Source organism: Sus scrofa, chromosome 7 (genome assembly GCF_000003025.6).
Source record: "Sus scrofa isolate TJ Tabasco breed Duroc chromosome 7, Sscrofa11.1, whole genome shotgun sequence".
Lineage (NCBI taxonomy): Eukaryota > Metazoa > Chordata > Mammalia > Artiodactyla > Suidae > Sus > Sus scrofa.
Genome location: NC_010449.5, coordinates 12,666,607 through 12,693,855, shown reverse-complemented (window position 1 = coordinate 12,693,855; position 27,249 = coordinate 12,666,607). Strand labels below are relative to the sequence as shown.

General features: G+C 41.8%; 1 protein-coding gene across 7 annotated transcripts in view; it reads left to right on the top strand.

The window, feature by feature from the left end:
• Positions 1-27,249, top strand: part of ATXN1 (ataxin 1) — a 430,913-nt gene that overhangs the window by 36,995 nt on the left and 366,669 nt on the right. Inside the window, exon 1 of one of the 7 annotated variants that reach the window (XM_013977449.2) lies at positions 19,515-21,406. The exons of the other annotated variants lie outside the window; for them this stretch is intronic. The gene's annotated coding sequence lies outside the window, so the exon portion shown is untranslated. Of the gene's footprint in view, positions 1-19,514; positions 21,407-27,249 lie in introns of those variants that run through there. 7 annotated transcript variants of the gene reach the window in all.

Here is a 27,249-nt window from a genome sequence, read left to right as displayed (position 1 = left end):
AAAAGCTGTTGAGTGGAACATATTAAGATAATGGAACCTTGTTGTCCCACAAGGCTTTAATGCTATCTTTCAGCAAGTGCTGATACTTGGTACGGCATGTAAAAATCAAAATGGGTGCGGGCCTGGTGGGAATATAATTCTTTCATCAGTTGGATAATACAGTCTGATAATTAACCTCATTAAAAGAAATCAGCAAAGGAGGCTTTTGTTTGTTTGTTTGTTAATCACACTCAGTTGCATGGAAGTTTTTCCAAGGGTCCTACAATTCTGTAGGAGAAGGTGGCAATTTAATGCAGTCCCAGCTATTAAGGACTTAGGGCTAGGTTATGTTTTAAGTTAACAAAAATAATTACAAAAATATGCAAGGAATATAAAAGATTAAAAAAAGAATCACATCTAGCAAAACATAAACATGCTTGGAGGGAGTGCCCTTCTTGGCTCGGCGGTTAACAAACCTGACTAGGATCCATGAGCATACAGGTTCGATCCCTGGCCTTGCTCAGTGGGCTAAGGAGCAAGTGGGTTAAGTTGCCGAGAGCTGTGGCGTAGGTCACAGACACGGCTCGGATCCCATTTTGCCGTGGCTGTGGTGTAGGCCAGTGGCTCTAGCCCCAATTCCATCCCTAGCCTGGGAACTTCCATATGTCGCAGATGTGACCCTAAAGAGCAAAAAAAAAAAAGCTTAAGGGGCATATGTTTGTATCTCTCTGTATGTAGTCATTTTTAACATACATATTTACATATGTGTGTATTGTATTCATATTTTTGCTATTGTTGCATGTGTTTGCATGTATAGATACAGTATGCACTTTATAGAACTTGTGTTAGGAGCCCATTATATAATTTGGAGCTTTAAATAAAAAGCAATATAGTCATGAGGTTCAAGCGTGAGTATGTGTCTGTCTATATCTTTTCTCTCTCATTTTTTAGCTTAGAGAAAAAAAACCTATGTTCCAAGATACTGATGCGCCTATTAACGAGCTTCAGATATGGAAAAAAAAGAGCTGCATATGACACTTTGTTGCAGTTTTATACATTGTCTCAAAAACATGCTGTAAAAATATGGAAACTAGGAAAATCTTGGCAGATGCAGCCTAAGAGTACAGCCGATTTAAAAGCTGCATTTGAGTATTCTAAGTACTCTTCTGTGACAGCTATTACTATAGGAATTGGCACAGCAAAGAAAATGTACAGTTTAATACTTTAGAGCAAATAATTGCTTAGGATGCTTTAAATAGCACAGGAAATGTGTAGAGTGTTTACTTGACATTTGTTATATTGAACACTAATACTGAAACAGATTCTTTGACCACAGAGAATGCCAGTGTAGGTGGAGTGGGGGTAGATAGGAGAAAAAGACAGACAAAAAAACAGCCAGCATGATTAGATAAAAAATTAAATGGCAAATGAGCTTTTTCATGATAGAGAGATACCAGGAAAAAAAAAAGTGCCCATTTGTTCGATCAAGTAGTCTTCAAGCTTGATAGCAGAAAGCAAAGTAAAACAACTCCTCGAGATTCGATGTCTCCTGGTTTTAAGGTCCTGAATTAGGCTTAAGGCCCTCTTCAAAGCCTTTCAGCCCTTGGCGACTCTGGTTTAATTTTTAAGGTCCTGAAAGCGAGAGGAGTGACCTCCCTTTTTATAAAACAGAAAGAAAAAATCCCCCGTGTTATCTTGAATCTGCACATGCTCCTAAGTGGTTTTTTTTTTTTTTTTTTTTCTTTTTTTTTTAATGACAGCTCTGGCGCCCTCATTTCTCAGTCCAGCTCAGTACTTGTGATTTTTTTTTTTTTTTTACCCCTGAATGCATCTTCTCTTCGCCCTGGCCAGGCACTGTTCCTGCGGGCTTTATCTTAGGATGGGGTCTAACGACGCAGTTTAGAGCTGCTGGGAACGCACAGCATTTCTTTTGGCCCCAACTGCCTGCCCTGCATTATGATTGAGCTGCATTTAGTGGGAAAAAACTGCTTAAACTTTGGGCTGCTAAACCCTCTCCCATTCACATGTATTTGAGTCAATTACACAGTATCTTAAAGGGAGTTTTCAAGGCATAGGTTAAAAACGCCTTGGCGTGTGTGATAGGTGCAAGAACGTGAAATCGCACGGTGTTAATGACACTTGTTAAAAGCCTCTCCCTTCTAGCTTGTCAACATGAGCCACTTTAAAATACCCAAGGGAATTTCAAGAAACAACAATTAAGAGTCAAAACTTCACTGTGCAGTGGGGTCCAGCACCCAGAACACTCCGGTGGAGAGGCTGTATTTATGACTCTTCCACTGACTTGAGAGTTGACCTTGAATAAATCATGTTTAACTTCTCTATGCTTCAATTAGCTTTTGAAAGATATGTGTGGTTGTGTATGGCCAGTGGGAAGGCAATAACTGAAGTTCACAGCAAAAGGAGAACTTGTAGGAAAATTTTATTAGAAGAGAGCAGTGGGTATGAATGCCAGCCTTATGTAGGGTACTGTTAATAAGTCTTGGTACACGTGACTCCTAAGAAAGGTAGGGTTTTTTCCCTAATACTCTTCTTATGTTTTGTAGAAGTAAAAAAAAATATGTATATGTATTGTTTCACCTTTTAACTTCAGAAAGCTTTGTTTTCTGTAAGTTCCACCTTATAAAAAGGGATTTTTTTTCTTTAGAATGTTTTAATTTTTTTTTTGGCCACATCCACCATATATGGAAATTCCTGGGCCAGGGATTGAATCCAGCCCACAGCTGTGACCTATGCTGCAGCTGTGGCAATGCCAGGTCCTTTCACCCACTGCATAGGGCTGGGGATGGAACCCATGCCTCTGCAGTGACCAGAGCCCCTGCAGTCAGATTCTTAACCCATTGCCCCACAGCAGGAACTCCTAGAATGTTATAATTTATATGGTAATCAAGCAATAACAAATTTCATTTACTATGCAGAGACATTTTTTTTTAAAGGAAATTCCAAGTTATTATTTATCATAAAATGTTTATTTCTTTTTAGTCTGTAGCTACCCCTGAGATGATCTCAATGGTTTTTCATTCATTTGGGGAGTCAGGAAGAAGAGCATTCAACATTTAATACGCCAAAAAAAAACACCCTGGTAAACACTAAAACACTGAAGTACCCATGTAATTTATATTCAGGGCATGTTTCCTCTTCCCAAGCATTTCTCAGGGCTCAATTGGAAGGACCAGAATCCATAGGAGAAAATAAAATATAACCATTGGTGACTGATGATCCAAGGAGGGCTTTTTAGTTAGTGGTACCCAAAGATGCACATCGTTGCATGAGGTTATGGGGTCTCAGTAAGGCAGTCGCTGATAGGTTCCCTCCAGCTTGGAGACCTCCACAAGGGATGGAAAGCTAGATTGCAAAATGGTGCTAAACCACATCTCCCAAGTGGCAGTTATTGCCTCAACTAAGTTATGTTGTTATAAAGAGGGCATAGGTAGTACAAATTGGGATGCCTGCCATTTGAAGGAACGATTCTGAGCTTTCGATGTTATTGCGAGTCGAGATCCTAGCTCCGGAGTCTCAGGTGGAGTTCTGCAGGGGGGAGGGGTCAAAAGAAGCCAACAGCTCCAAGTTTAAAGAAAACATTTCAAAAAAAGAAAAAAAAAAAAAAAAGAAAGAAAAAGAAAGAAAGAAAAAGCCAGAGAGAAAAGGCTTATAGATTTTAGCCCTATGTCCATGACTCACTTTCTTGTTGCCGTCTCTGTCCAGGTGTTACTCATTTTACCTGTGAACCCCACAGGAAGGCTCCTTGTGATGTTTCCTCTTTGGCTGCTTTGCCAAAAATATACACACCTTGGGAGAATCAGGGTGACAGAAAAGACAGAGGGCACAGGTTTTAAAATCCTGGTTCTACTGATAACAAACTCCGTGAGCAGATACTTTGTACGGCTGGGGGGAGGATGGTTTTAAACACCTGTTCTCAGTTGCCAGATGGCAGCCATCACCCCATAGAAGGGCTTTCCTTCGATGTGCATTGTGTTTGGCTTGCGGAGGTACCATTTGGATCAGCTCTCCCAGGCTTTTGGAAGTAGCTGTGGAGGTGTGACAGCCTCCTTAAGAATCCTTAGCCATTAGGACTGAATTCTCAGGAGAATGGGCAGGAGTGGAGGGCGTGTGGCGGGGCAGGGGGTGCCCGGTTATTCTGAAGCTGCTGTTCAAACTCATTGGCTTTGCCTCCATGGTCCGTTAAGAGTTGGACATCCCGGAATGTTGATGTCTCCTGGGATTCGAACACCAGCCCTGCCATTTACTGGCATGGCCAAGTTGCTTAATGCTTCAGTTTCTCCATCTGAAAAGTGGGGATTATCATCAGCATGAGGAGTAAATAAATCAGTATCTAGAGGGCACCTGGAATGGCCATTGGCACCTAGTACGTGTTATTTATGCTTTACTTACCCTTCTTGCGCTGTTGTTCTCCTTCGGGATTTTCTAATTTATTCGAATCGTGTTGAGGGCAAAGTACCAGGCATATAGGAGGTGGGGAGGGTGGAGGGGGGGTAGTGGGAGGGAGCCCCAGGGTAATAGACAGTGTGGACACAATCTGGTGTCCACCCAGGTCTCAGACGTTGCCTGTACATGTCATGTTTATTCCTGCCCACCAGGCTTTGCTCAGATTCTTCCCTCACCCCTCTGCCTTCACCTAGCCACATTCTGTCCTGCTGTGGTCTGGCATGAGCCTCGCTTTCTCCAGGACGGAAAGGCTTCCCCAGCTATTTCAGCCCAAACCAGTCTCTGTCCCCACGCCCCTCCGTCTGTGTACTTGTCTGCACAGCTCATTTGACCATGTCTTTATTGCTTCGTCCTGTTACTGAGATGTGTTGCTTCCCAGGCAGCATCCATGGGACGGGGGGCCAGGGCAGTGAGTAGAAAGAGCAAGGATCGGGTAGGAAGGGCACCTGCTTCCCTGTGGCTAATAAACTCAGCATGCCCAAGGCATTTGATCTCTCTCATTCCCAGAGCTTCTAGGTCAGACAGGGGGCTAGGGCAACTGACCTCTAAATTTGCCCTTAAAGCGTCATCATGTGAGAGTAGTCCAGATATGAATAAATATGAGTGGAGGCAGTGAACGAATGTCCAGTCACCAATTTCGTCTTCGTCCAGCTTTAGCTATTTTTGTGCCCGGTGGCATCTCTGCTTAGTGAACGGAGGAGACGCCTGTATTTTGAATGTTTCACTTTCATTGGGCAGAAATTTTATTCATTTGGATCCTTTCATGGTCTGAATTTATGTCTACCTCTGAGTTTCTATTAGTAATTTACCCACGAAAAAAAGATTTTCTGTGCTAAAAAGTCGTACAGATTATATCACAAACAAAATAGTAAGGAAAAGAGTACACAAGAAAGCAGTTTAGAAGTCCTTGTTTACATGCATTCATTCTATGTATTATAAATATACAAGCTTGGAGTTCCTGTCGTGGCTCAGTTGTTAACAAATCCGACTAGGAACCATGAGGTTGCGGGTTCGACCCCTGGCCTTGCTTAGTGGGTTAAGGATCTGGTGTTGCTGTGAGCTGTGGTGTAGGTCAAAGACACGGCTCGAATCTGGCATTGCTGTGGCTCTGGTACAGGCCAGCGGCTACGGCTCCAATTAGATCCCTAGCCTGGGAACCTCCATACGCTGCAGGAGCGGCCCTAGAAAAGACAAAAAAAAAAAAAAAATATATATATATATATATATAAATATATGTGTGTGTGTGTGTATATATATATATATATATATATATATACAAGCTCTCATAGTATGTGCAGTTAGTAATTCACTGCTCATTTTGAAATTTTTCTTTAAGTAGTTGAGTGATTTAAAACTACCTCTCTTTTTTATTTTCCTTTCTTTTTGTATTTTTGGGCCACACCTGTGGCATTGCAGAACTTCCCAGGCCAGGGATCGAACCCGTACCCCATCAGCGAGCTGAGCCATTGCAATGACAAAGCCAGATCCTTAACCTGCTGAGCCACAAAAGAACTCCTTCATCTTTTTTTAAAATTAAAATATAATTGATGTATAGTTTTATGAGTTACAAGTGTACAATATAGTATTTTCACAATTTTTTTTTTTTAAAGGGCCACATGTGCAGCATGTGGAAATTCCCAGGCTAAGGGTGCAATCAGAGCTGCAGCTGCCAGCCTACGCCACAGCCACAGCAATGCCAGATCCGAGCCAAGTCTGTGATCTACACCGCAGCTCACAGCAGTGCTGGATCCTTAACCCACTGAGCAGGGTTGGGGATCCAACCTGTGTCCTCATGGATAGTAGTTGGGTTGGCTATAGTTGGGTTGGTTATTGCTGAGCCACAATAGGAACTCTGTTTTCACAATTTTTAAAGGTTATGCTCCACGTGCAGTTATAAAACATTGACCATAGTCCCTGTGTAGTACAATATATCCTTGTAGCTTCATTCATACAAAATAGTTTGTGTCTCTTACTCCCCTCCCCTCTTTCCCGCTGGGAACCTCCAGTTTGATCTCTGTATCTGTGAGCCTGCTTCTTTGAAATGACATCTCTTTTGAAGAGTTTATATTTGGGGCTTATTTTCTTATTTGTATTAGGCATCTTGTCTGAACCCAATTGACTGAGCACATACTGTTTTCGGTATGTTAGGAGAATTCATAGATATGGTGGCTGAAATTTTTAGCATCGAGTCTCACTTTGGAATTATTTATGCACTCATTTATCCCTCTTCCCTGATATCTACATCTGGATCCAAAATTGATTACTCTTTATCCTTTTTAAGGCAACTTTATGCTTTTACTAATATTTGCACATTTTAAATAATTAGGAAAGATTTGGAATTCACCCATCTTAATTTACTAGGGAAAGAGAGAGGGAGGGAGAGAGGGAGATGGAATGGAATTGGCCATTTATTTATGGCTTGTAACCATCTTTGTATATGAGAGAAATGACTTCATAATTGAGGAGGCTTTTTAGCCATAAACCACAATTTTTTCAAATGTGCTACTCTCTGGAAAAAAAAATAGCTTTTGAGATAGTATTTGCCATACAAGTTCAGACTAAGGAGGGGGCAAGCTGACTCTCTAATTAGGTTCCATATGGCTTGAAGTCTTAGGAGATCCACCTGAAATAGGACCCTGTTAAGCAAGTATTCTGTGTCATCCATAATCGTGTTCAAGAGGTCTTAGTAATTTACATTTAAAAATGATAATGGGGAGTTCCTGTCCTGGCGCAGTGGTTAACGAATCCAACTAAGAACCATGGGGTTGCGGGTTCGGTCCCTGCCCTTGCTCAGTGGGTTAAGGATCCGGCGTTGCCGTGAGCTGTGGTGTAGGTTGCTGACGCGCCTCGGATCCTGCGTTGCTGTGGCTCTGGAGTAGGCCAGTGGCTACAGCTCCAATTCAACCCCTAGCCTGGGAACCTCCATATGCCGCAGGAGCAGCCCAAGAAATAGCAAAAAGACAAAAAAAAAAAAAAAAAAAAAATGATAATGGGCCTCGTCCTCAAAGATGAGTTCTGTGACCTGAGATGCTTTCTGATGCAGCTTAGCAATGACACTAAGATTTCTATGAAAACCTCCTTTAATATTAGTGGGAACCTTCCCCCGACCCCCCCCCCCAGTCCTAAGTGTAAGAGGCGCCTTCCTAGTTAGGAGTCATCTTAATCCAGTGATCAGCTTCCATGTTATAACCCACAGGAAAACGTGGGTGCTGTGGGGAAGGGGACCTTGGAGGACACAGGGTCAAGAGGGTCGAGACACGTCAGCTGCTATTCTTTAGCAAATATGTCCCCATCCTTCCTGCCTGTGTTCATTTGCTCCTTGTGTGCTTGGATCCGAATAGATCAGAAAGGGCAGCATTTATGGAGCCTTGCTTCTCAGAAATGCCTAAGCCTTACTTTGATGTTTCTCCTCTTTAAAAAAAAAAAAAAATGTGCACAAAAGTGCTGGCATGCAGGTGGTCCGCTTGCATGAAGATGACTCTGTCCCTTATCTGGGCCCCAATTTTGTTGGAGGGGAGAAGGTGGGAGTAGGTACTAGCCTCGAATATGTATCCTGAGTGCCCTGCATGGGATCGTTGACCTCAACGACCAGAAAAAGGAGGGAACCAGAGTTCAAAATTCTTTTTTCACAGGCTGTTTCAAGCAAGATGTTTTGCTGAACTTGGTTTCTGATGTGAAAACTGGACCGGGCTGTTGTTTTGTTTCGTCTGAACAAACCGACTGTGAGTTGAAGGCTAGAATGTTTCTTAAGCCTCATATCTTTCGGCAGTGAGTCATTTCCATGTTGTTGAGACATTTTCTAGCCTTTATTGCCGTGTGTAGTTCAGACTTTTCTCTGGATGTCTTGACTCCTTAAGCAACTCGCAATAACAAATTAACAATCACACTCCTCTGGAATGAAAACACGCAGTGGCGGAGTAATAAATAGCAGTTCTGGAAACCTGAGTAAACAGAAAACTCCGCTTTCGTGCTTAAGAAGGCTCTAGAGAAGGAGCGCGGCATCCAGCAGGTACAAGCAGGATAGGCCGTTTAAAGCACAAAGACACAAAGGTGCTTTTCATTGTAATTCTCCAAGGGATTGTGGTGTAGACACCATATGGCTACTCTCATTCTTTAAAACTTACCAAGGAAATTGTTTTCAATCTTCTGATCCTCCTTCCTTCAAATGGACCATAATGGATTAACAGGTTGGACTTAGTTAAGTGAGTTGCATTTATTTGGGAACCCCATAGTGGCCCAGGCTCCTCCTCTTCTGTCTTTCTCTGTTGACGCTGGGAATAGCCCTGGGCCTAGACCTTGGTGGGAAGGATGTGAATCAGCGCAGCCTTAAGACAGACTGCCGCCCAGGTCCTGCATGGCCAAGTGCAACCCTGGTCTGTCCCCATGGAGTGCCCCATTGGAATTTTTCAATCAGCATGAGATTGCAACTCATCAGCTCTGGGGGTGCTTCCCATCTGCCCTGTTTAAGGGGCTGCTGGCTCTGGTGATGGAGGGATTAAACATGTGATGTCCCAGGGGTGAACACGTGATGGGGTGCGAGGCCCTCGCCGTGAAAGATACGAGAGCTCCCTCATGACTATTCCTGCTTAGAGGACAGCCTTGGTGCCCACGGAATGTGAACACCTGGGGATTCTGAATTTTCCACCAATCACAAAGCTGCCTTAAAGAATTTGCTGAGAGTTCATGAATTTTCTCTCGATTCCTACTGAGGAAATGGGGCTAAGTGATTATTTTTCTCCCTCTGTGCCTGTTTCGGTGTCTCATGACGTGCGCCCATACTTCGCAAGTCCAGTTGGAAGGGAATGCTGTCCGCTTTGTGCTTAGGACGGGGATGCTAAAGGGGCTTTGCTCACCTGGCTGGAGGGGTTGATTTGACTGAACTTCCAGTCTGAGGCATGTGAGTCAGACAGAGGCGAAGATTCAAATGTTATGAACATGAGAAAAATCTTTTGAACATGAAGTCATCACAGTTGAGGTTACTTTGAACATTCCTCATAGTTGCTTTTATGATTTGTACCAGAATCGACAAGCTTTAGTTTTAGGCTAAAAACCACCATAGAGTAAAAATGGACATGAATTTGAAATTACACAATAGCCCGAAACTTTTGTATTACAGAAATGTTATACTGGGGTAGATATTTAGTGAAGCTCCTTGGCTCATGGGCTATTTTTTAATGGCTTTGGGGTGCAGGAATTTTGAAAGTCAGATTCTTTGTAATTTGAATTTCCTTCTAAGCAAGGAAGTACACTATGTTATTAATTTTTTAAAAATATATACTTAAAAGTTAAAATTGTGTAATTATCTTAATGCTCCAGAGCCTCTTCTCTGACTAAACATTGGAACTTATGCTGTTGAATGCAGGAATTTGTCCAGAAAAGCTTAAGGGAGTTTAGCCTACGCAGGGAAATTTGCTAGATTTATAAATAAAAGGTTTAACTAAAGGGATAATACATAATTTTATTTTATCTAAAAAGACTGCATTCGAGTTTTGTCTCTTAGTCCTTCTTTTAGGATTAATTAATAATTGTAGCTTTTTTTGATAGTTGATTTATAGTAGTAAGTTTTGTACAAGTTGACAGTGGGTAATGGAACTCATTTCAAGTGCGTAAGGATAGAATGCCTTTTAAAGGACCACAAAAAGGTTTGTGTGTGTGGTTTTTGTTTTTTGTTTTTTTTAATAAAGTGAAAATGAAAATGTCCCCAGCAGTGGCCCACCTGAGATCTTAAAATAGGCAAGAAATATAATATGGTAAGCCACTCTGTCTCTTAAAGGAATGACCTCTTCTACCGGAAAATAACTCTAAAGAATTCCAAGTTTAGAATTTTTAGTTGAAATAATTTATAAATCATGGCAATGTCTTTTAATCCTTAGTGGAATTCTCCTTTATTTCTAAGAAGCCTGCATAAATGTTTATATGAACATAACCTTAAGTATTTAAAATGTAGCATACCAGCCTTACTTAAAGACAACTTTATGCATGACAGTCCACATTCAAAATTTCTCAGATAAAAAATACTTTGTACCTTTTTTGGAAGAAAAATTTTAATGTAGGTTTTTTTTTTTTTTTTTTTTTTTTCTTTTCCATTTAACTCTTACCGTAAGACCTTTTGAGCAGAGTAGGAAACTAGTATTGTTACACTTACTGCTAGTATTGTTACTCACACTTACTGCTAGAATTGGTACTCATAGTGGGGGAAGCAGCAATACATGCTCAACTGTAGCAAGTTAGATGCATTAAATCACTCATTTAAAGAATTTGAATGACAGGAGTTTCTATCATGGCTCAGCGGTTAACGGACCTGACTAACATCCATGAAGATGCGAGTTCGATCCCTGGTCTAGATGAATGAGTTAAGGATCCTGTGTTGCCATGGCTCTGGTGTAGGCTGGTGGCTACAGCTCCAGTAGGACCCCTAGCCTGGGAACCTCCATATGCTGTGGGTACAACCCTAGAAAGACAAAAACAAACAAACAAAAAAAAACTTGAATGATAAAACCTTAATTTTTATTGTAGAAAATGTTAATAGTGCTTAGTAAATCAGATATAGAGTCAAGTTTAGTTACTATAATAATTCAGATTGACACTTTTTCTCTATAATCTTAGACTTTTCCTGTTATTTGCATTTTTTAAATTATTATTTACTGTGGGTTTAGCACCCACATAAATAAGGGGAGAGGAAGCAAGAGAAATACAGGTGGGTGATCAGGCAAGGAGGCTGGACAAGGACCCTTTGATTGACACAATAATATGGTTGGGAACTCTGCATTTCTGGTCACTGGACTTTCTCAGAATGTGTCATGTCTCCCCAGTAACTGTGCTTACATGAGGCTGTTGGAATATGTGTTTTTCTGGAGAGGGAGTTGTAGCTTTCATTAGATCCTCAAAGAATGATCTGCCCTTCCAGAAGTCTGTAGGAACCATTAATATAGAATTGAAAGCTCTGGATATCTTCAGGGATAAGCTGTTGAGTCTGAGTTAACAGAAAACAAGCCGTGGGCTACCTTTTTTATGCAGTTAAGAATGACTGCAGCAACCATTAGTTGGTTTTCTATGTTTGTGAGTCTTTTTCTGTTTTGTAAATAAGTTCATTTATATATTTTTTTTACATTCTACGTAGATGGGGTATCCTATGACAACAAACTTTATGGTTACCAAAGGGGAAAGTGGGGGAGGGGAGAAATTAGGAGATTGGTATTAACATAGACACACTACTGTATAGAAAATAAACAAGGACTTACTGTATAGCCCAGGGACCTATAATATCTTATAATACCCCTAATGGAGAAGAACCTGAAAAAAATATATACATGGAGATATATATTTATGTATATGTGTATATATATGTACATGTGTATATATGTGTTAAATGTATATGCTATGTATATATTTATATTTATATATATATATAGAACAGAATTACTTTGCCATACACCAGACACTAACACAACATTGTAAATCAACTATACTTGGGTAAAAAAAAAGGTGACCATGACATGGCCACACATGCGCTCCGTTAAGGTGCCATTGCAAACACACCTGGTATCTATAGAAAATGCAGTGTGTTTAATTTGAAAGAATAAGAAAGTAGCGTCTTGGGGTTTGCTGCATCCCCATTTTGAGATGACTCGATGCGCTCACCTTCTTCTCAGTAGCTCTGGATTTTTTTCTCTGTGGGAAATTGCTCAGGGGGAGACAAATGAGATGCGTTTGGGAGATTGTGCAAGTGATTGAGTGAAGAGGGTAATCGCTGTCTTCAGAGACCTGTCTTCTGGTTTGCATTGGGGTTAAGACGTATGCAGAGAGGAATGGTTTGGAAATGGGGAGCTGCTGCCATGGGTGTGTGTCAAGTACGCATCGCACCTCCGTTTCCATGTGCACAGCATTGTACAGTTTACAAAACTGTACATTTGGATCTATGCTCGATCAGCTTAGACATTCCTTGTCTGGGTCCTGGCTCTGTCCCCGTGCTGGCGTCACATCTGGCCTGCACAATATCTGAGGAAATACTTTGTTGAATAAATGACCTCAGTAGGTTCTCAGGGCTGTCTTGTTTATAGGGACACAGCAAGTTTTGCCATTCCATCCTCTAGGCAGTTTTTTAACCTGGAGTCACATAGCTGGTAGCTAAAGGATCTAGGCTTCCCCTGTGCCTTCTGCTTTATCTTAACCCCAGTAATTAAAGTAGAAAAGCCACGTTTTGATCAACTGTGTTTTGAAAGAAGAGAGGGGAGAGCGGTTGTAACCCACAGAGTCTCAAAAATCATAGTAGCCTGTTCGATGTGTAACAGAGAAAAAAATCTTAAGTATCTCTTGATGGTGCTGTCAAGTCAGGTTTTTATAATTTAGCGGAAGAACAGAATACTCACCCCTTCCTTCTTATACAACCAGATACTTACTGAATGTCCGCTCTGTATCAGGCATCGTGTGTGTACGGGGCATATAACTGAACAAATGCAGTGCAAACACCTGCCCTTGGCGAGCTTACCTTCTCGTACAGGCACCAGGCTACTAGTAAATCTGTGAGTATGCGCTGTATTTCTGACAAAAATCAGAACAGGCTGTGTTAGGGGAGAGAGAGTGGTGGGATGGTTTTATTTGGAGGAGTCATGGAAAGCCTTTCATAGGATGGGACACTTGGGCAAAGACCTCAGTGATGTGTAGGTGGGGGGGGCAGACAAGGTGAGAATCAGGGGAGGAGCAAGGCAGGTGGAGAGAATGGCACAGCAAAGGCCCTGAGGTCAGGAAGAGCCTTTAAGTCTGGAGTGAGAGGCAAGAGGACTTGGATTTTGTTGTATGTGTGATAGGATACTGAGTTACTTTCCTAGGGCTGTCCTAACAAATTACTACAAACTTAAAGCCGCAGAAATTTGTTCCCTCACAATTCTAGACAGCACAAGTCTGAAAGCAAGCAGTCAGGCTCCCTCTCAAGGTTCCAGGGGAGAATCTTTCCTTGCCACCTGCAACTTCTGGTGACTCCAGGCATCCTTGGCTTGTGGCTGCATCACTTCATCTTTGCCTCTGTCTTCACTGGCCTTCTGTTCCGTGTCTGTGTCTTGTCTTCTTCTGTCTCGTGTAAGGACACTGGTCATTGGATTTAGGGCCCACCCAGGTAATCCACGATGACCTCATCGAGAGAGCCTTAACTTAAGTTCATCTGCATCTTTTTCCATATAAGGTCATGGTCACAGGTTCTGGGACAGGAGCACATCCTTGAGGGGCCCAGTATTCAACCCATTACAGGAACTGTGGAGGATGTTGAAGCAGAGGGAGTGATGGCATCTAGTATGTTTTAAAAAGAGAGCTCTGGTGCTACAGAAGCATGATTTTAGGTGGATGAAGAACCGCCTGAGGAGCCTGGTAGTGGGGGGCTCTTGCAGTGGCCCAGATGAGATAAGGTTGAGGGGGGGATGGAGAAAAAGCATGGGTTTCAGTTCTTCAATCCCATGGGAGCAGGTGCGACTTGTTGATGGCTTAGAAGTAGTTAGGAAAGAAAGAAAATCCAGGATCATGGTGCCCTTTACAGAGAAGGGGAAGATGGTTTTGGAGCGGGAGCACACAGGGGCAGAGGTGGTGCCGTCCAGAGTTCTGTTTGGGGTATGTGAGCTGGGAGGAAGGGAGATGTTGGGCATTAATTTACACGCATGGATCTTCAGCTCGGTGTGTATATAAATTTGAGCTTTTGGAGTTTCTGTTGTGGCTCAGAAGGTTAAGGACCTGATCTTGTCTCTGTGAGGATGCGGGTTCTATCCCTGGCCTTGCTCAGCGGGTTAAGGATCCAGCGTTGTTGAGAGCTGCAGTGTAGGTCACAGATGCTGCTCAGCTCTGGTGTTGCTATGGCTGTGGTGCAGGCCAGTAGCTGCAGCTGCAATTTGAGCCCTAGCCTCAGAACTTTCATATGCCCAGGGCCTGGGAACTTTCATATGCTGCAGGTGTGGCTGGAAAAAGGAAAAATAAATAAATACATAAATAAATTTGAGCTTTGTCAGTCTCAAGGTGGGTGGCACTGAAAGACACCCTTATCCAGGAAGAGGGCTTTCCTGGCATGGAAACTACATTCATTAGGATGAAGATCACAGGGCTGATGACCAGCAGTTTCAGTCTCTCGGCCCAGCCCCTGGCATTTATGTCAATGCCTAAAGCAGGGAGGGCATGTGGGTTGCAGGCCACCAGGAGAACCTGGCTCAGTCATCCTAGACTGTCACAAATCCCCTTGTGTGGTTCATTTTTATTTCATTGTTATCATCATTTTCTTGGAAACCTTTCATTCTAAGCCCGACAAGCCTGACTGGCAGATTCACTGTCTGATAGGTCTAGTTTTAGATTATATGCTTTTTCTTAAAGCCGTCTTCATCTGTTAACCTGCATTCATTTTTAATCTTCAGGCTCCAATCAATAATTATTCACTTGACAGTTTTTGACAGTCTGCTGCTTCATGTAGCTGTTTAGCATGAATTCAAAAGGCGATTTCTCATTCTGCACAAGTGAAGTAAAGTTGCTCTTTCATCCTCTAATTTGGGGGGTATAGAAAAATATTCATGTTTACTCTGCCCTCGGGAGTTTTTGGTATAAAAATGCTTAATAAATATTTAATAATTTTCTCTATAAGAAGATCTGTAAAACATTAACATTTTCTGTTGCATTTTGCTTATGTCAGAAATTCACTTGAGAGTACGGATTTCTGTTCATGGGAATTGATACTATGAGGTTAGCTCCTCAACAAATGTTTATTGAATACTCATTGTGTGCAAGGCATTATGTTAAATGTGATGGGAAATTAGTACATGGCCCCCAGGAAATGTAGTGGTCATGGAAACAAAACCACTACCAAAATGATGATGGGTAGAAATACTTAAAGAATGATAATCTTATCTTGCTGCCTTATCTGCACTTAGGATAATCCTACTTGGAAATTCCACGTGAAAAGTAGGAACAAAAGTGCATGGTTATCTCTGTGTCTACATTATACATACACGCACATGTGAACACATTGTAGTCAAGGGCAAACCTACCCCAAGTCTAAACAGAAGGGGGAAATGTTCTTTTTCACCAGAATCATAGTGTTAGAATTCTTGGCAGTTCAGATGATCTCTGCCATAGCTGTTGGTTTACATTTTGATAATTTACCAATGAGCATGTAATGTTTAATTCTTAGTTGGGTTGTGGCACCAAACACAGCATTTCCAATGAAACACACTGCAAATGTGAAAGTAAGAGTTTTCCTTGGGAACGAGCAGCTCACTTACTCATCGGTTCTTCTGGGAGTAGGAGTGCGACCTAGAGGTTAGAAGTTCTGAAACAGAAGAAGGAAATCAGACCATGTGACAGTGAACAGGAAAGGAGGTGCTTAATACTCCCGCTCCTTTGCAGTGAGCTTGGCTTTTCCTCCTTGGTCTGGGGCCCTTTGGCTTCCCATATCCTGGCATGATTTAGGGAAGCAGGCACTGACCTTCTGGTGCCCTCTCTTTCATTTTACTCCAGGCATATTACTAAGCAAAATACATTGTCATATTTCTGTGGCTAAAGCGTTTCAGATTTTGGTACTGAGCCTTTGTATTTAAGCTTAATAGGGCAAAAGAGCTAGCATTTTGTGGACGTCACTGACCCTTTACCACAATTGAGGTTTTTTTTGTTTTTGTTTTTGTTTTTTTTTGCTTTTTAGGGCCCCACCTGCAGCATATGGAAGTTCCCTTGGCTGGGGGTCAAATCAGAGCTACAATTGCCGGCCTACACCACAGCCACAGCAACATCAGATCTGAGCTGCATCTGCAACCTACACCACAGCTCACGGCAACACTGGATCCTTAACCTATTGAGTGAGGCCAGGGATCTAACCCACATCCTCATGGATACTAGTCAGTTTTGTTACCTCTGAGCCACAACAGGAACTTCCACAATTGAGATTTTTATAGAAACCTTACATAAACTTCATTGCACCTGATGATGGCAGCTGAGCCGGTCACTAATTAGGACTATGAGTACTTGGCTGTTGCTCTTTTTGACTCTGCTCTGGGTTTTGTTTATTTATTTTTTATGGCTGCACTCATGGCATATGGAAGTTTTCTGGGCCAGGGATTGAATCTGAGCCACAACTGTGATTTACGCTGCAGCTGTAGCAATCCTAGATTGTTTAACCTGCTCTACTGGGCTGGGGATCAAACCTGAGTCTCTGTGGTGACCCAAGCCACTGCAGTCAGGTTCTTAACCCACTGCACCACAGTGGGAACTCCTGCTCTGGATTTTAGCTTATTTCATTAAATCTGCTGCTGATTTTCATTGTCTGCACGCACATGGTTGCAAATGTAACTCTCTCCTGAAGCAGCCAGTGCTTTGGCTCCATTGTCCTGTAAAGGCTGGGGAAATCAGTTGAAAAGAAGCTAAGGTAGAAGTGGTGTGTAAGCCACGCTGTCAGGCTTGCTCTCCATGCGCTCACCACCTTCAGGCCCTCAAGCCCAGAGATGGCTTCAGGTCTGTGCCTAGGGCTGGGTCACACAGACTCGGAGAATTAAGTGACATCTGAGCCAGAGCTGGCACCGTTATACCGACTTGCTAATAATTCACAATGAATCATCACTGATAGATCCTCAGGCCCCTGCGATTAGCACATGCTCTTTGTCAAGCTACCTGGGAATGTAGATAATACTTGGAAGCTCCTCTGTTGATTGATTCACCTTGAGAAATTGCTGCTCTCTGGATGCTGGTAGTGCATGGGTCATAGCACCCAAGTGTCCTCAAGAAACGCTTTATAGGGACTTGAGTAATTGCTCAGTGAGCAAGGAGCCAGAATAAGGAAGTGGGTTCAGGAGTACCAAGCCTGCTGCTCTGTTCATCTCAGGAGAAGGGTATCTTTCTTTCTTTCTTTCTTTCTTTCTTTCTTTCTTTCTTTCTTTCCTTTTTTTTTTTTTTTCTTGTCTTTGTGTCTTTTCTATGGCCGCAGCCATGGCATATGCAGATTCCCAGGCTAGGGGTCTAATCGGAACTGCATTCGCCAGCCTACACCATAGCCACAGCTACGCAGGATCCGAGCCGCGTCTGCGGCCTACACCACAGCTCATGGGAACGCCGGATCCTCAACCCACTGAGCAAGGCCAGGGATCAAACCCGCAACCTCATGGTCCCTAGTCGGATTTGTTGACCACTGAGCCATGACGGGAACTCCAAGGGTATTTTTGTAGTGGGACCAAACACCCTTCAGCATTGGCTATAGTTATCTCACTAGGGCGGTCTAGACAGTGAAGCTACTTTCTAACTCCCAACAGCTGTGACACTGTCCATATTCACTTTAGTATCTGTATTTCCCTACCTGAGCCAGCCCAGGCCCCCTTTTGAAGACATAATCTATTCTTAAATATAGATGAAGTATAGTTCACAGGTATTGGCTGGGGCAGGGGGCAGCAGCGGTGGTGGTGGTGGTACTTTGCTTTCTCCATTCATGTTGTAGGTTCACATTCTAATCCCTGGAGTTTTTGTTCTTACCATAAACCTCTGACTAGGCAATCTCTTGCCCCATTTCCAAGTTCCTGGTGGGGCGTAGTGGTGTCAATCTTCTTATACTCCTCACTGTACTCTTTCTAAGACCCTTGGACACTTTAATAAACGTCTCAGGAATTATACCTTCAGAGCAGGCACCGTGACCTGCTGAGCAATATGGAGGCATTCGTCCAGAGCAAGAGCAGGCAAACCACATTGGCCTGCTGCCTGTTTTTGTCAATAAAGTTTTATTGGAACACAGCCATGTCCATTCATTTATCTAGTGTCTGGGGGTGCTTTCGCAGTACAACCACAGGCCTGAGTTGAGTAGTTGCAAAAGGGATCGTGAGCCAACAAAGCCTGAAATTATTTACTCTTGGGTGCATTTCAGAAAGCATTTGCCAACCTCGGTCTATAGAATTTGCAAGTCATAGAATTGCAGCAAGTAAGAACTAGAAGCCCGCCCCCCCCCCCCCCCCCCGCCAAATTCAGTGAGCACATGGAGGATTAGAGAAAGAATGAGACTTGCATAAAGGTCACGGAGGTGCTTAGTTGGAGAGCCAGAACCTGAACTCAGATTTTCCAATTCCTGGGGTAAAGACTGGCCTCCTGCTTTTGGAGGTGGGGTATTGTGAGTTTTACGGTTTACAGATGATCCACCATTACAACATACTGAAATAAAGCTTCTTGAGTGGCAGGAGCTATTTTCCATACTGACTTCGCCAGCTAAGGTCACCAGCCAGGCATCTACCAGACCCTAAGGGCTAGGGACACTGATTAATAAATAGCATCCTTTCTCTCAGGAAATGTGGATGAGAGAAAGAGTCAGGCATTTGCACATCCTTTCATTTGCAGTGTGTTAAATGTCATCTTAGGGCCACGGTCATGTGAAAGGAAGGATGTGTTTGTTCAGCCGTGAGGGGTAGGGGGGTTGTCCGATGTGGCTCTACAGAGTTGGAGACGTTTGAGTTGGGTCTCAAAAGGATGGAGTCCTTCAGGCAGACATTTGCAAATGGACGTGGCTTGGGGGCCTGTAGGCCTGAAGTCCAGTAGTTTGGGAATACTTGATGACCCACAGCCAGAGGTGTAGGGTATGTGGCAAGGGTGGGACAAGAAACCCAGCTGGAAATGAAGGTTGGATGCAAATTGTGGAGCCCTTGGCGTTCATGAGAAAGACTTTCGTTTACATTCTGGAGGTTTCTCACCTATAGATCTCAGAGCCCATGAGAGATTACCGTTCTTATACAGGAAGGCCTCTCTATCCACATGCATGGGAAACATTGTCCATAGATTTCATACTATCACTAACAGGCGTTCCCACTGTGGCTCAGCCACCTAAGGACCCAACGTTGTCTCTTGAGAAGGTGGGTTGGATCCCTGGTCTTGCTCAGTGGGTTAAAGAGCTAGCATTGCCACAAGCTACAGCATAGGTCACAGGTGGGCTTGGATCCAGTGTTGCTGTGGCTGAGGCATAGGCCTGCAGGTGCAGCTCCAATTCGGCCCCTAGCCCAGGGACTTCCACGTGCCACAAGTACAGGTGTACAATAAACAAATAAATAAAAAGATGTGGTACATATATATATATACAATGAAATACTACTCAGCCCTAAACAAGAACAAAATAATGCCATTCGCAGCAACACAGAGGCAACTAGAGATTCTCATACTAAGTGCAGTAAATCAGAGACAAATACCACATGCTCTCACTTATATGTGGAAGCTAAAGTCTGGCACAGATGAGCCTATCGACGAATCAGAAGCAGATTCACGGACATAGAGAAGAGACTCATGGTTGCCAAGGGGGTGTGGGAGGTTGGGGTTAGCAGATGTAAGCCATTATCTAGAGGATGGATAAACAACAAGGCCCTGCTATACAGCACAGGAAACTACATGCAGCATCCTATGATAAACCATAATGGAAAAGAACATTAAAAAAAAAATGTAAAAAAAAATAAAAAATACCCAAGACTACCCCCCCACCACCACTCCCCGCCAAGGAATGGATGAGAAAGGCTAAAGGGAATTTGCCATCCCTGGTCTTTGGAGTAGCTGTTTACAAATGCTGGTGGTAGTGGGTGCCCTCCCAACTGTGTTTCATTTCAGTCAGATGGTGTTCTTCTAAATCTAGTGATCCGGGGGCCAGCTCTTCAAGGTGGGTGGAAGTGAGAAATTAGAGTAGCAGTAGTATGTGCTGATAGGGCCAGTCAGAATTTGGCTATTACATTGTATTGAATTATTTTTAATATTCGAGGCCAGGCTAAGACATGATTCCTGCTATTTCCCATCATTTCTCTGTCTGCAGATTCTCACACGCGTGGGGGCTGCACCCACACGTAGGCACGCAAGACAGAAGGGCAGGGCCCTCACCAGGAGCAGTGAGAACACTGATCCAGATGTCGGGAAATGGGGGCTCTCGAAGTCTCAGCGCGGTCCTGTAGTTTAGTCATGAACTTGATTCAGTCATTAACCCTCCCACCCCCCCACTCCCCCCCCCCCAAGCCCGGCTTTTTCTTCTGTGAATAAAGGCTCATCTTCACAGATCTGACTCCCTCGCAGGGTTACTTTGGCAATCGATTTTGAACAGATTATGAAGCACTGAGCATGTGAGCGTTGTTTTTAATGCTGCTGTGGCCCCTCTGCAACGTTGTGGTCATGGGCGTGTGACCTTGACTCTCTGGACCCCAGTACTACAAAACCAAGGCAACTGAATCTTGAATTCTTGTCCATCCAACATGGTGGGGAGATGGGGGCGTTCAGAAGCTGTAGGTTCAAGGAGTATTCCCCGGGGCAGTGCCTGGAGGGCTTGTGAAACCACAGATTCCTGCCCCCTCCCCCTGTTTCTTATTTAATCTGTTGGAGCCTGAGGATATGCATTTCTCTCCACCCCCCCCATGGTACTGATGCTGTGGTCCTAGGACTGCCCTTTAAGGGTGAGGGTGGGTAGTAAGAAGGCAGAACTGTATGCTTTATGAAAAAACATCCAACTGCATTTAATGTTAAGTGCTTTCGCCCCCCCCCCAATACACACATGCACCAAAATCCCCTCCATTAGATGTTTTCTGAACTTCTTTCCTTTTCCTGAATATTTGGTTTCTTCTTGATACCTCCTCAGCCAGTGGAAACAACAAGTGACTTTGGGATTAAGCTGTCCTCACACATGTAGCCTAAATAATAACATTGAAAAATTGTTATTCCAGGGCATCAGCTCGAATCCAGAGATGCTTTTTCACACATGTATGTGCACCAGAAGCCAATGATGTCTCTTGGCTCTGTTCTCTTTTTTTTTTTTTTTTTTTTTAATTCAGTGAGTAAGCTAATTTTGTAGGAATATCTCAGAAAGCTATTCCTGCAAAGCCAGCATTGGTGAATTGAAATAGAGGAAGCAGTGCTGCTGAATGCAGTCTTACTGAAACTGCATCATGTGGAGGTCCTGCTAGGTCTAGAGAATTTGGACAGGAGCCCTCCTGCTTGTCCCTTATCGCTCCATGGTGTGGTAAGGTTGAGTTTGCTCACATGGTGTCTACTTTTGCAACCAGGCTTAATTCTTTCACTAGAGGGGATGAGTAAGAGAGAGAGTTGGCATTAATCGCTTCATCAACTGTTGGTGTGAGTCACCTCCTGCTTGCCTTATTAATTCAGCTGGAAGGAGGAGAAATCTTATCTCTGGTTCTGAGGCCAGCTTGGGCCTCCGTTAACTAGGATGCTCCCTTGGAGGGGTTCGTGTTCATAGTTTCATTCACTTATGAAGGGAATGAATAGATGGCGAATCTCATTATCCTTGCGTGTTTCTACAGAAATATATAAACGGAAACGTGTGACCTCATGATGTTTATCAATGATCAGATGCCGCAGGTGGGATGTTAGCCCTGGAAGGGCATTCTGTAGAAGGCGGTTGATTTAAAAAAAAAAAAAAAAAGAAAAGAAAAGAAAGAAAAAGAAAGGGTTGTGTTCGGGTTCGTACCTTCCCTGAATTCCCCTCTCCTTGTTTCCCATTTCATTAACAGAGGTGTGGAGGAAAGAAGAGGGCAATTTCCAAATTAAACTTGCCTTCGGTTCTTTTTTTGGGTTTAACGCAGTCGCTGGATTATTTTGAAACACAATTGTGTGTCTGTTATTTTCTACTTCTTACGCTCGGCTCACTCGTGTCTTCCTGTTTGGCTTGTACCTTCCCCTTCTGACTCAGTCTTCTCGATTTCTCTTCTCACTCGACCAGACCACTGTTCTTCCTCTGCCTTTGGCTTTTCTTACTTGGTCTCCCTTGCACGACCTTTTTCACTGAAGCATGTCTCTCTGTTCCCTTACAGAGAATACGGGTTATCCCCAAGCAGATGCTCCAAATGGAAAGTACATCTTTCTTTTAACTAATAAATTCATTTTTATTCAGGAAGCGTTTACATACAGTGAAATGCATACATCTCAAATGCGCAGGTCAGCGAGTTTTGATAACTGGATATGTCTGGGGAGCCAGCACCCTAATCTAAATACAGGGCATGTCCATTCACCCTAAAGAGTCTTTTTCTCTCCTGTTTGTTAGTTCCCATCCCCCATACTCAGCCATTGCTCTGATTCCTTTCGTGGTAGATGTGTTTGGTCTGTTCTTGAACTTCGTACAAATGGAATCCGTCAATAGATTCTTTTAAAATTGTTGCCTCCTTTTGTTTAACCCAGTCCAGTGCATACACGCGCACACGCGCGTGCGCGCGCGCGCACACACACACACACACACACTGCTGTTTATTCATTCACTTGCTGATGGATTTGGGTTTTTTCCACATTTTGACTATTATGAACAAAGCAGCTGTAAACAGTCTTGTGCAAGTTTTTTTTGTGGACATACACTTTCACTTCTCTTTGGAGTGGAATTACTGGGACATAGGGTAGATGTGTAACTTTATGAGAACCTGCCTGTTTTCAAAAGTGGTGGTAGCATTTTCTGCTCTCTCCACTAGGATATCAAAGTTGCAATCACTCCCCGTCCTCACCAGCATTTGCTCTCCTCATTCCTTTTAACTTTAGCTATTTGAATGGTTAAATGAAGTAGTATCGCATGGTTTTAATTGCATTTCCTGATGGCTAATGATGTTGAGCATCTTTTATGTGCTTTTTGGCCGTTTGTGTATCTTCTTTTCTGTAGTGTCTGTTAAAGTTCCTTGACAATTTTAAAAATGGGGTCATTGCCTCTTTTTTGATGTATGAGTTCTTTATATATTCTCCGTATAAGTCCTTGGCCGGATGTATGTATTACAAGATTTTTTCCCAGTATTTTGGCTTATCTTTTTTTAAACTGTCTTTTGGGGTAAGCAATTTTTAATTCTAATATGTTCAAGTTATCATTTTTTAAAGGTATATTTTTTTTCTGTGTCTTTTTGGATCTTTTGCTTACCCTCTGGTTATTGAGATATTAGTAAATTTTACCATCTGGTTACTGAGATATTAGTAAGGTTTACCCTTTTGTTCCTGAGATATTAGTAAATTTCCTCCCAGAAGCTTTTTAGGTTAGCCTTAATATTTAAATCTGTGACCCATCTCAAATTAGTTTTAATGTATGATATGAGGTAGAGGTCAGGGTTCAATTTTTTTCATACATTTATTGAAATAATGTATGAAATACATTATTATTGAAATAATGTACGAAATAATGATTGAAAAGGTTTTCTTTCCACATCAGATTGCCTTAGTGCCTTTGTCAAAAATCAATGGACTATCTGTTCTGTTTCAAGACTATTATATTCCATTGATCTGCATGCTAAACTTATGTCAATATCATACTGACTTAATTAAAATAGCTTCATGCTATGTAAGAAAATGTGTGTCCTCTAACTTCATTCTTCTTTTTCAAGATTATTTTGGGTGTTTTAGAGCTCCGTCTAAATTTTATAATTGACTTGTAATTTAAACATTTTTATTTTTACCTTTTTTTGGTTTGATGTTTTGCTTTGGCTGCACCCATGGCACGCTGAAGTTCCCAGGCCAGGGATCAAACTCGAGCCACAGCAGAGACAACACCAGTCCTTAACTGCCAGGCCTCCAGGGAACTCCAGGCCTTGCAATTTTGTAAGAGACTTTTGGAAGTCTGGATTGCATTGGATTATGAGGGATCAATTTAGGGAAAAGTGACAGAGTCACACCATTGAGATTTCCAGTTCACATAGTCTCTCTCTCGCTCCGTCCTTTTGGTGATTAGTTCATCTCAATAATGGCTCCCTGGTTTGAGTGCAGAGGCGTTGCCTGTCTTTTATAACCTGTACCTGTATTTTATCTCTTTTTTTCATAGTGTCATACATTTAATTTTTTAGACTCTCATTTTCAAATTGTTTGATGTTTAGATAAGGAAATTCAGCTGATTTTTGTTTTGACCTCATGCCTTGTGGACTGCAAGCTTCACCAGTAAGTGAAGCTAGATTACCATGCCTTGTCTTAAGGGGAAAGCACTCTTTAACATTAACTATGATGTTGACTGTAAGTGGTGCTTTGTTGGATTGAGGAAATTTCTTTCTATTCCTAGTTTTCTCAGATGTTTGTTTATATCAGCAATGCCTTTTGAATTTTATGCATTTCTCTTTCTGCCTCTAAGAAGAAAGATATTGTACGGTTTTTTCTCCTCTGTGTGATGAATTACTTTGATTGATTTTAAACTTTAAACCAAGTTTGAGTTCCTGGGATAAGAACAAGTTTTATTATGCATTATTCTTTTCACCTATACTGAATTTTTTGGCTAATATTTTATTAAGTATTTTTACAACTATACCCATTAAGAATTGCCTTTAATTCTTTTCCGTTGTATAGTATTTGCTACCTTTCAGTATTGGTGTTATGCTGGTCTCAAAATGTGTAGTGAAGTGTTCCTGTTTTCACTGTTCTCTGAAAAAACTTTTTATACGATTCCATTTCTTTTAAAAATAACTGGTAAAACTCAATAGTTGAAGGCATTTGGGCCTGGAGTTTTCTTTGTGCAAAGGTTCTAAAAGTATTTAATTAAAATATGCAGCAAAATGTCCTCTCTTGGTTATAGTGCCGAGTTTTAACACATGTACAGAGTTGCACACTTACTACCACAATCAGGAACAGACAGTTATATCATAGTATGTGGAGGATTTTGATAATGAACTCAATTTTTCTTAACAGATAGCAGACTGTTCACATTTTTCATTAATTTTTAGTAATGCTTCGGTAAATTATGTTTCCATTTTTTCAAGAAACAGTTCATTTGATCTAAGTTGCAGAAGTCATTGGCATACAGTTGTTTGTAATGTTATGTGTTTATTGTCTGTAGGCTCTGTAGCGATATCACCTTTTCCATCATTCTTGTTTGGTGATGAATCTTGCTAGGGGTTAAAGAATGAATCTGGTTTTCTGTTTCATTGATTTCTACCGTTATGTTTATTATTTCCTTCTTTGCCCTTCCTTTGGGTATAATTTTCTCTCCTTTTTCCAGATCATTGATTTGAAATTTTTATTTTTTCTTTTCCGAGGTGTACAGGTACATACGTTTCTAGGGCTCTAGCTTCCTAATGAGTTATGTCTTCCTAGTGAAAACCCTTAGATTATTAGGAAATTTTTCTTTCGCTCTGGTAATTCTCCTTGTCTACAAGTCTGCTGATATGGATATGACCATAAGAGCTGTAGCCTCTTCGTTTAAAGATTGGGAGTAAATCCTCACGTTTTAGTTGTACCACACAACTTTTGATATATAATATTTTATTGTTATCTAGCTCAGTATTTCATTATTTCTATTTCATTTCCTCTCCAGTTGTTTAACGGTATTTTAATTCCCAGAAATATGGGGGATTTTTAAGCATTCCTTTTTTTTTTTCTTGATTGCCAAATGCATTTTCTAATTTACCTGATTGTGGCCATAGTTGTTGCCTTCATAATTTTGAGGCCATTTTGTTAGGTGCATATAAGTTCATGATAGTAAAATCTTCTTTATTGATTTTTTTCCTTTCGCCAGTATAGAATGTTCCTCACGGTCGTTTGTAGGGCTTTTTACCTTCCATTCCATTTGTCTGATATTAAAATTCTACCCTAGATTTTGTTTTTATTTTTGTTCATATTTTCTTTTTTTAATCTCTTATTTTCAACTCTGTTTTATACTTTCATTTTAAATGGGTCACTGTTTCTTTTTTTTTTTTTTTTCTCTCTACATGTTGTGGTGTATAGTTTAAATGCAGTACTACTCTCTGTTATTTGGTTAGTGACTCTACACCCACTTTTACTTATTTTATTTAAGGCTTTTAGCTAGCCTGGCTTAATGTTTTCTACTCGACATTTCTTTTTGCCTTTTTTTTTTTTTCTTTTTTTTTAAAGCAAAACTCCTTCCTTCCTCTGGATAGATGAAGGTTTCTTTTGCTCGTTTTAAAAGAATTCATTTTATTTTATAGTGTTTAGATTTATCTTAACACACAGTTCGTTTTTCTGAGACTTATCAGTAACTTCACTGTTCCCCCAATCACTCCCCACTTTGTAACCATTTGACCTTTCCTGTCTCAGTCTATTAGTTTTCCTAATTTTCTCCCTCCTGAGACTTGACAACCTTCTTTCCTCCAAGAGTTTCCCTGAATACTTCAGTTAGTCCGTGCATCAGTCTCCAGCCTGTGCAACTCTCCCGTCTTGTTTGGAACTAGAAATGAATGGTACTTTCAGAAAGTTCATGCTTCTGGCAGAGTGGCTGATTGAAATGAGGAGGGTGACACTGGAGACAGAGATACTGCTGTGGGGCCTGCTGCAAACATTCAGGAGAGTTTCAGAGGCTGCAAGTTAAGACAGTGGCAGTCAGAGCAGGAGGAGTGGTGGATTTTGACAAATGTGAGAGGAAGAGAAGTTGATGGTGCTAGGTCAGCATGAGTGGCAAATACATTAAGTTTCTTTGTCTTTTTTTTACCCTATTCCCTTCTTGAATTCCTGTTACACAATTTTTTATCAGGGTCTTGTTGGCAGAGTTAAACGAGGCAAGAGGTAAAATATATGACATATATCCTGCTATAGGAATGATCATTTTAAAAAATTGAATCATTTTTTTAAAAGGGCTAACTTCTCCATTTCTGTCTCAGGTGAATGACTGTATGAATGGACATAGGGAGGCTCGAGTGACCTAGAAGGAAGAAGTGTTTTGCTTTTGGGGCTGTTTTGTTTTGTTTTGTTTTTGCTGGAGATGCAATTATTTTATTTCTTATTATTTTAAATTTGAGCCACCAGTGGGACCTCTAGGTAGGAGATAATTGAATATATAAACGTCCAGAGCTTATGGGAGAGGGGGATTTGAAGGTAGTTAGTAAAACTATAGGGGATCTTCCAGGAGGAGGAGGCGATAGGATGAGAAACAGTAGTAATCCTTAA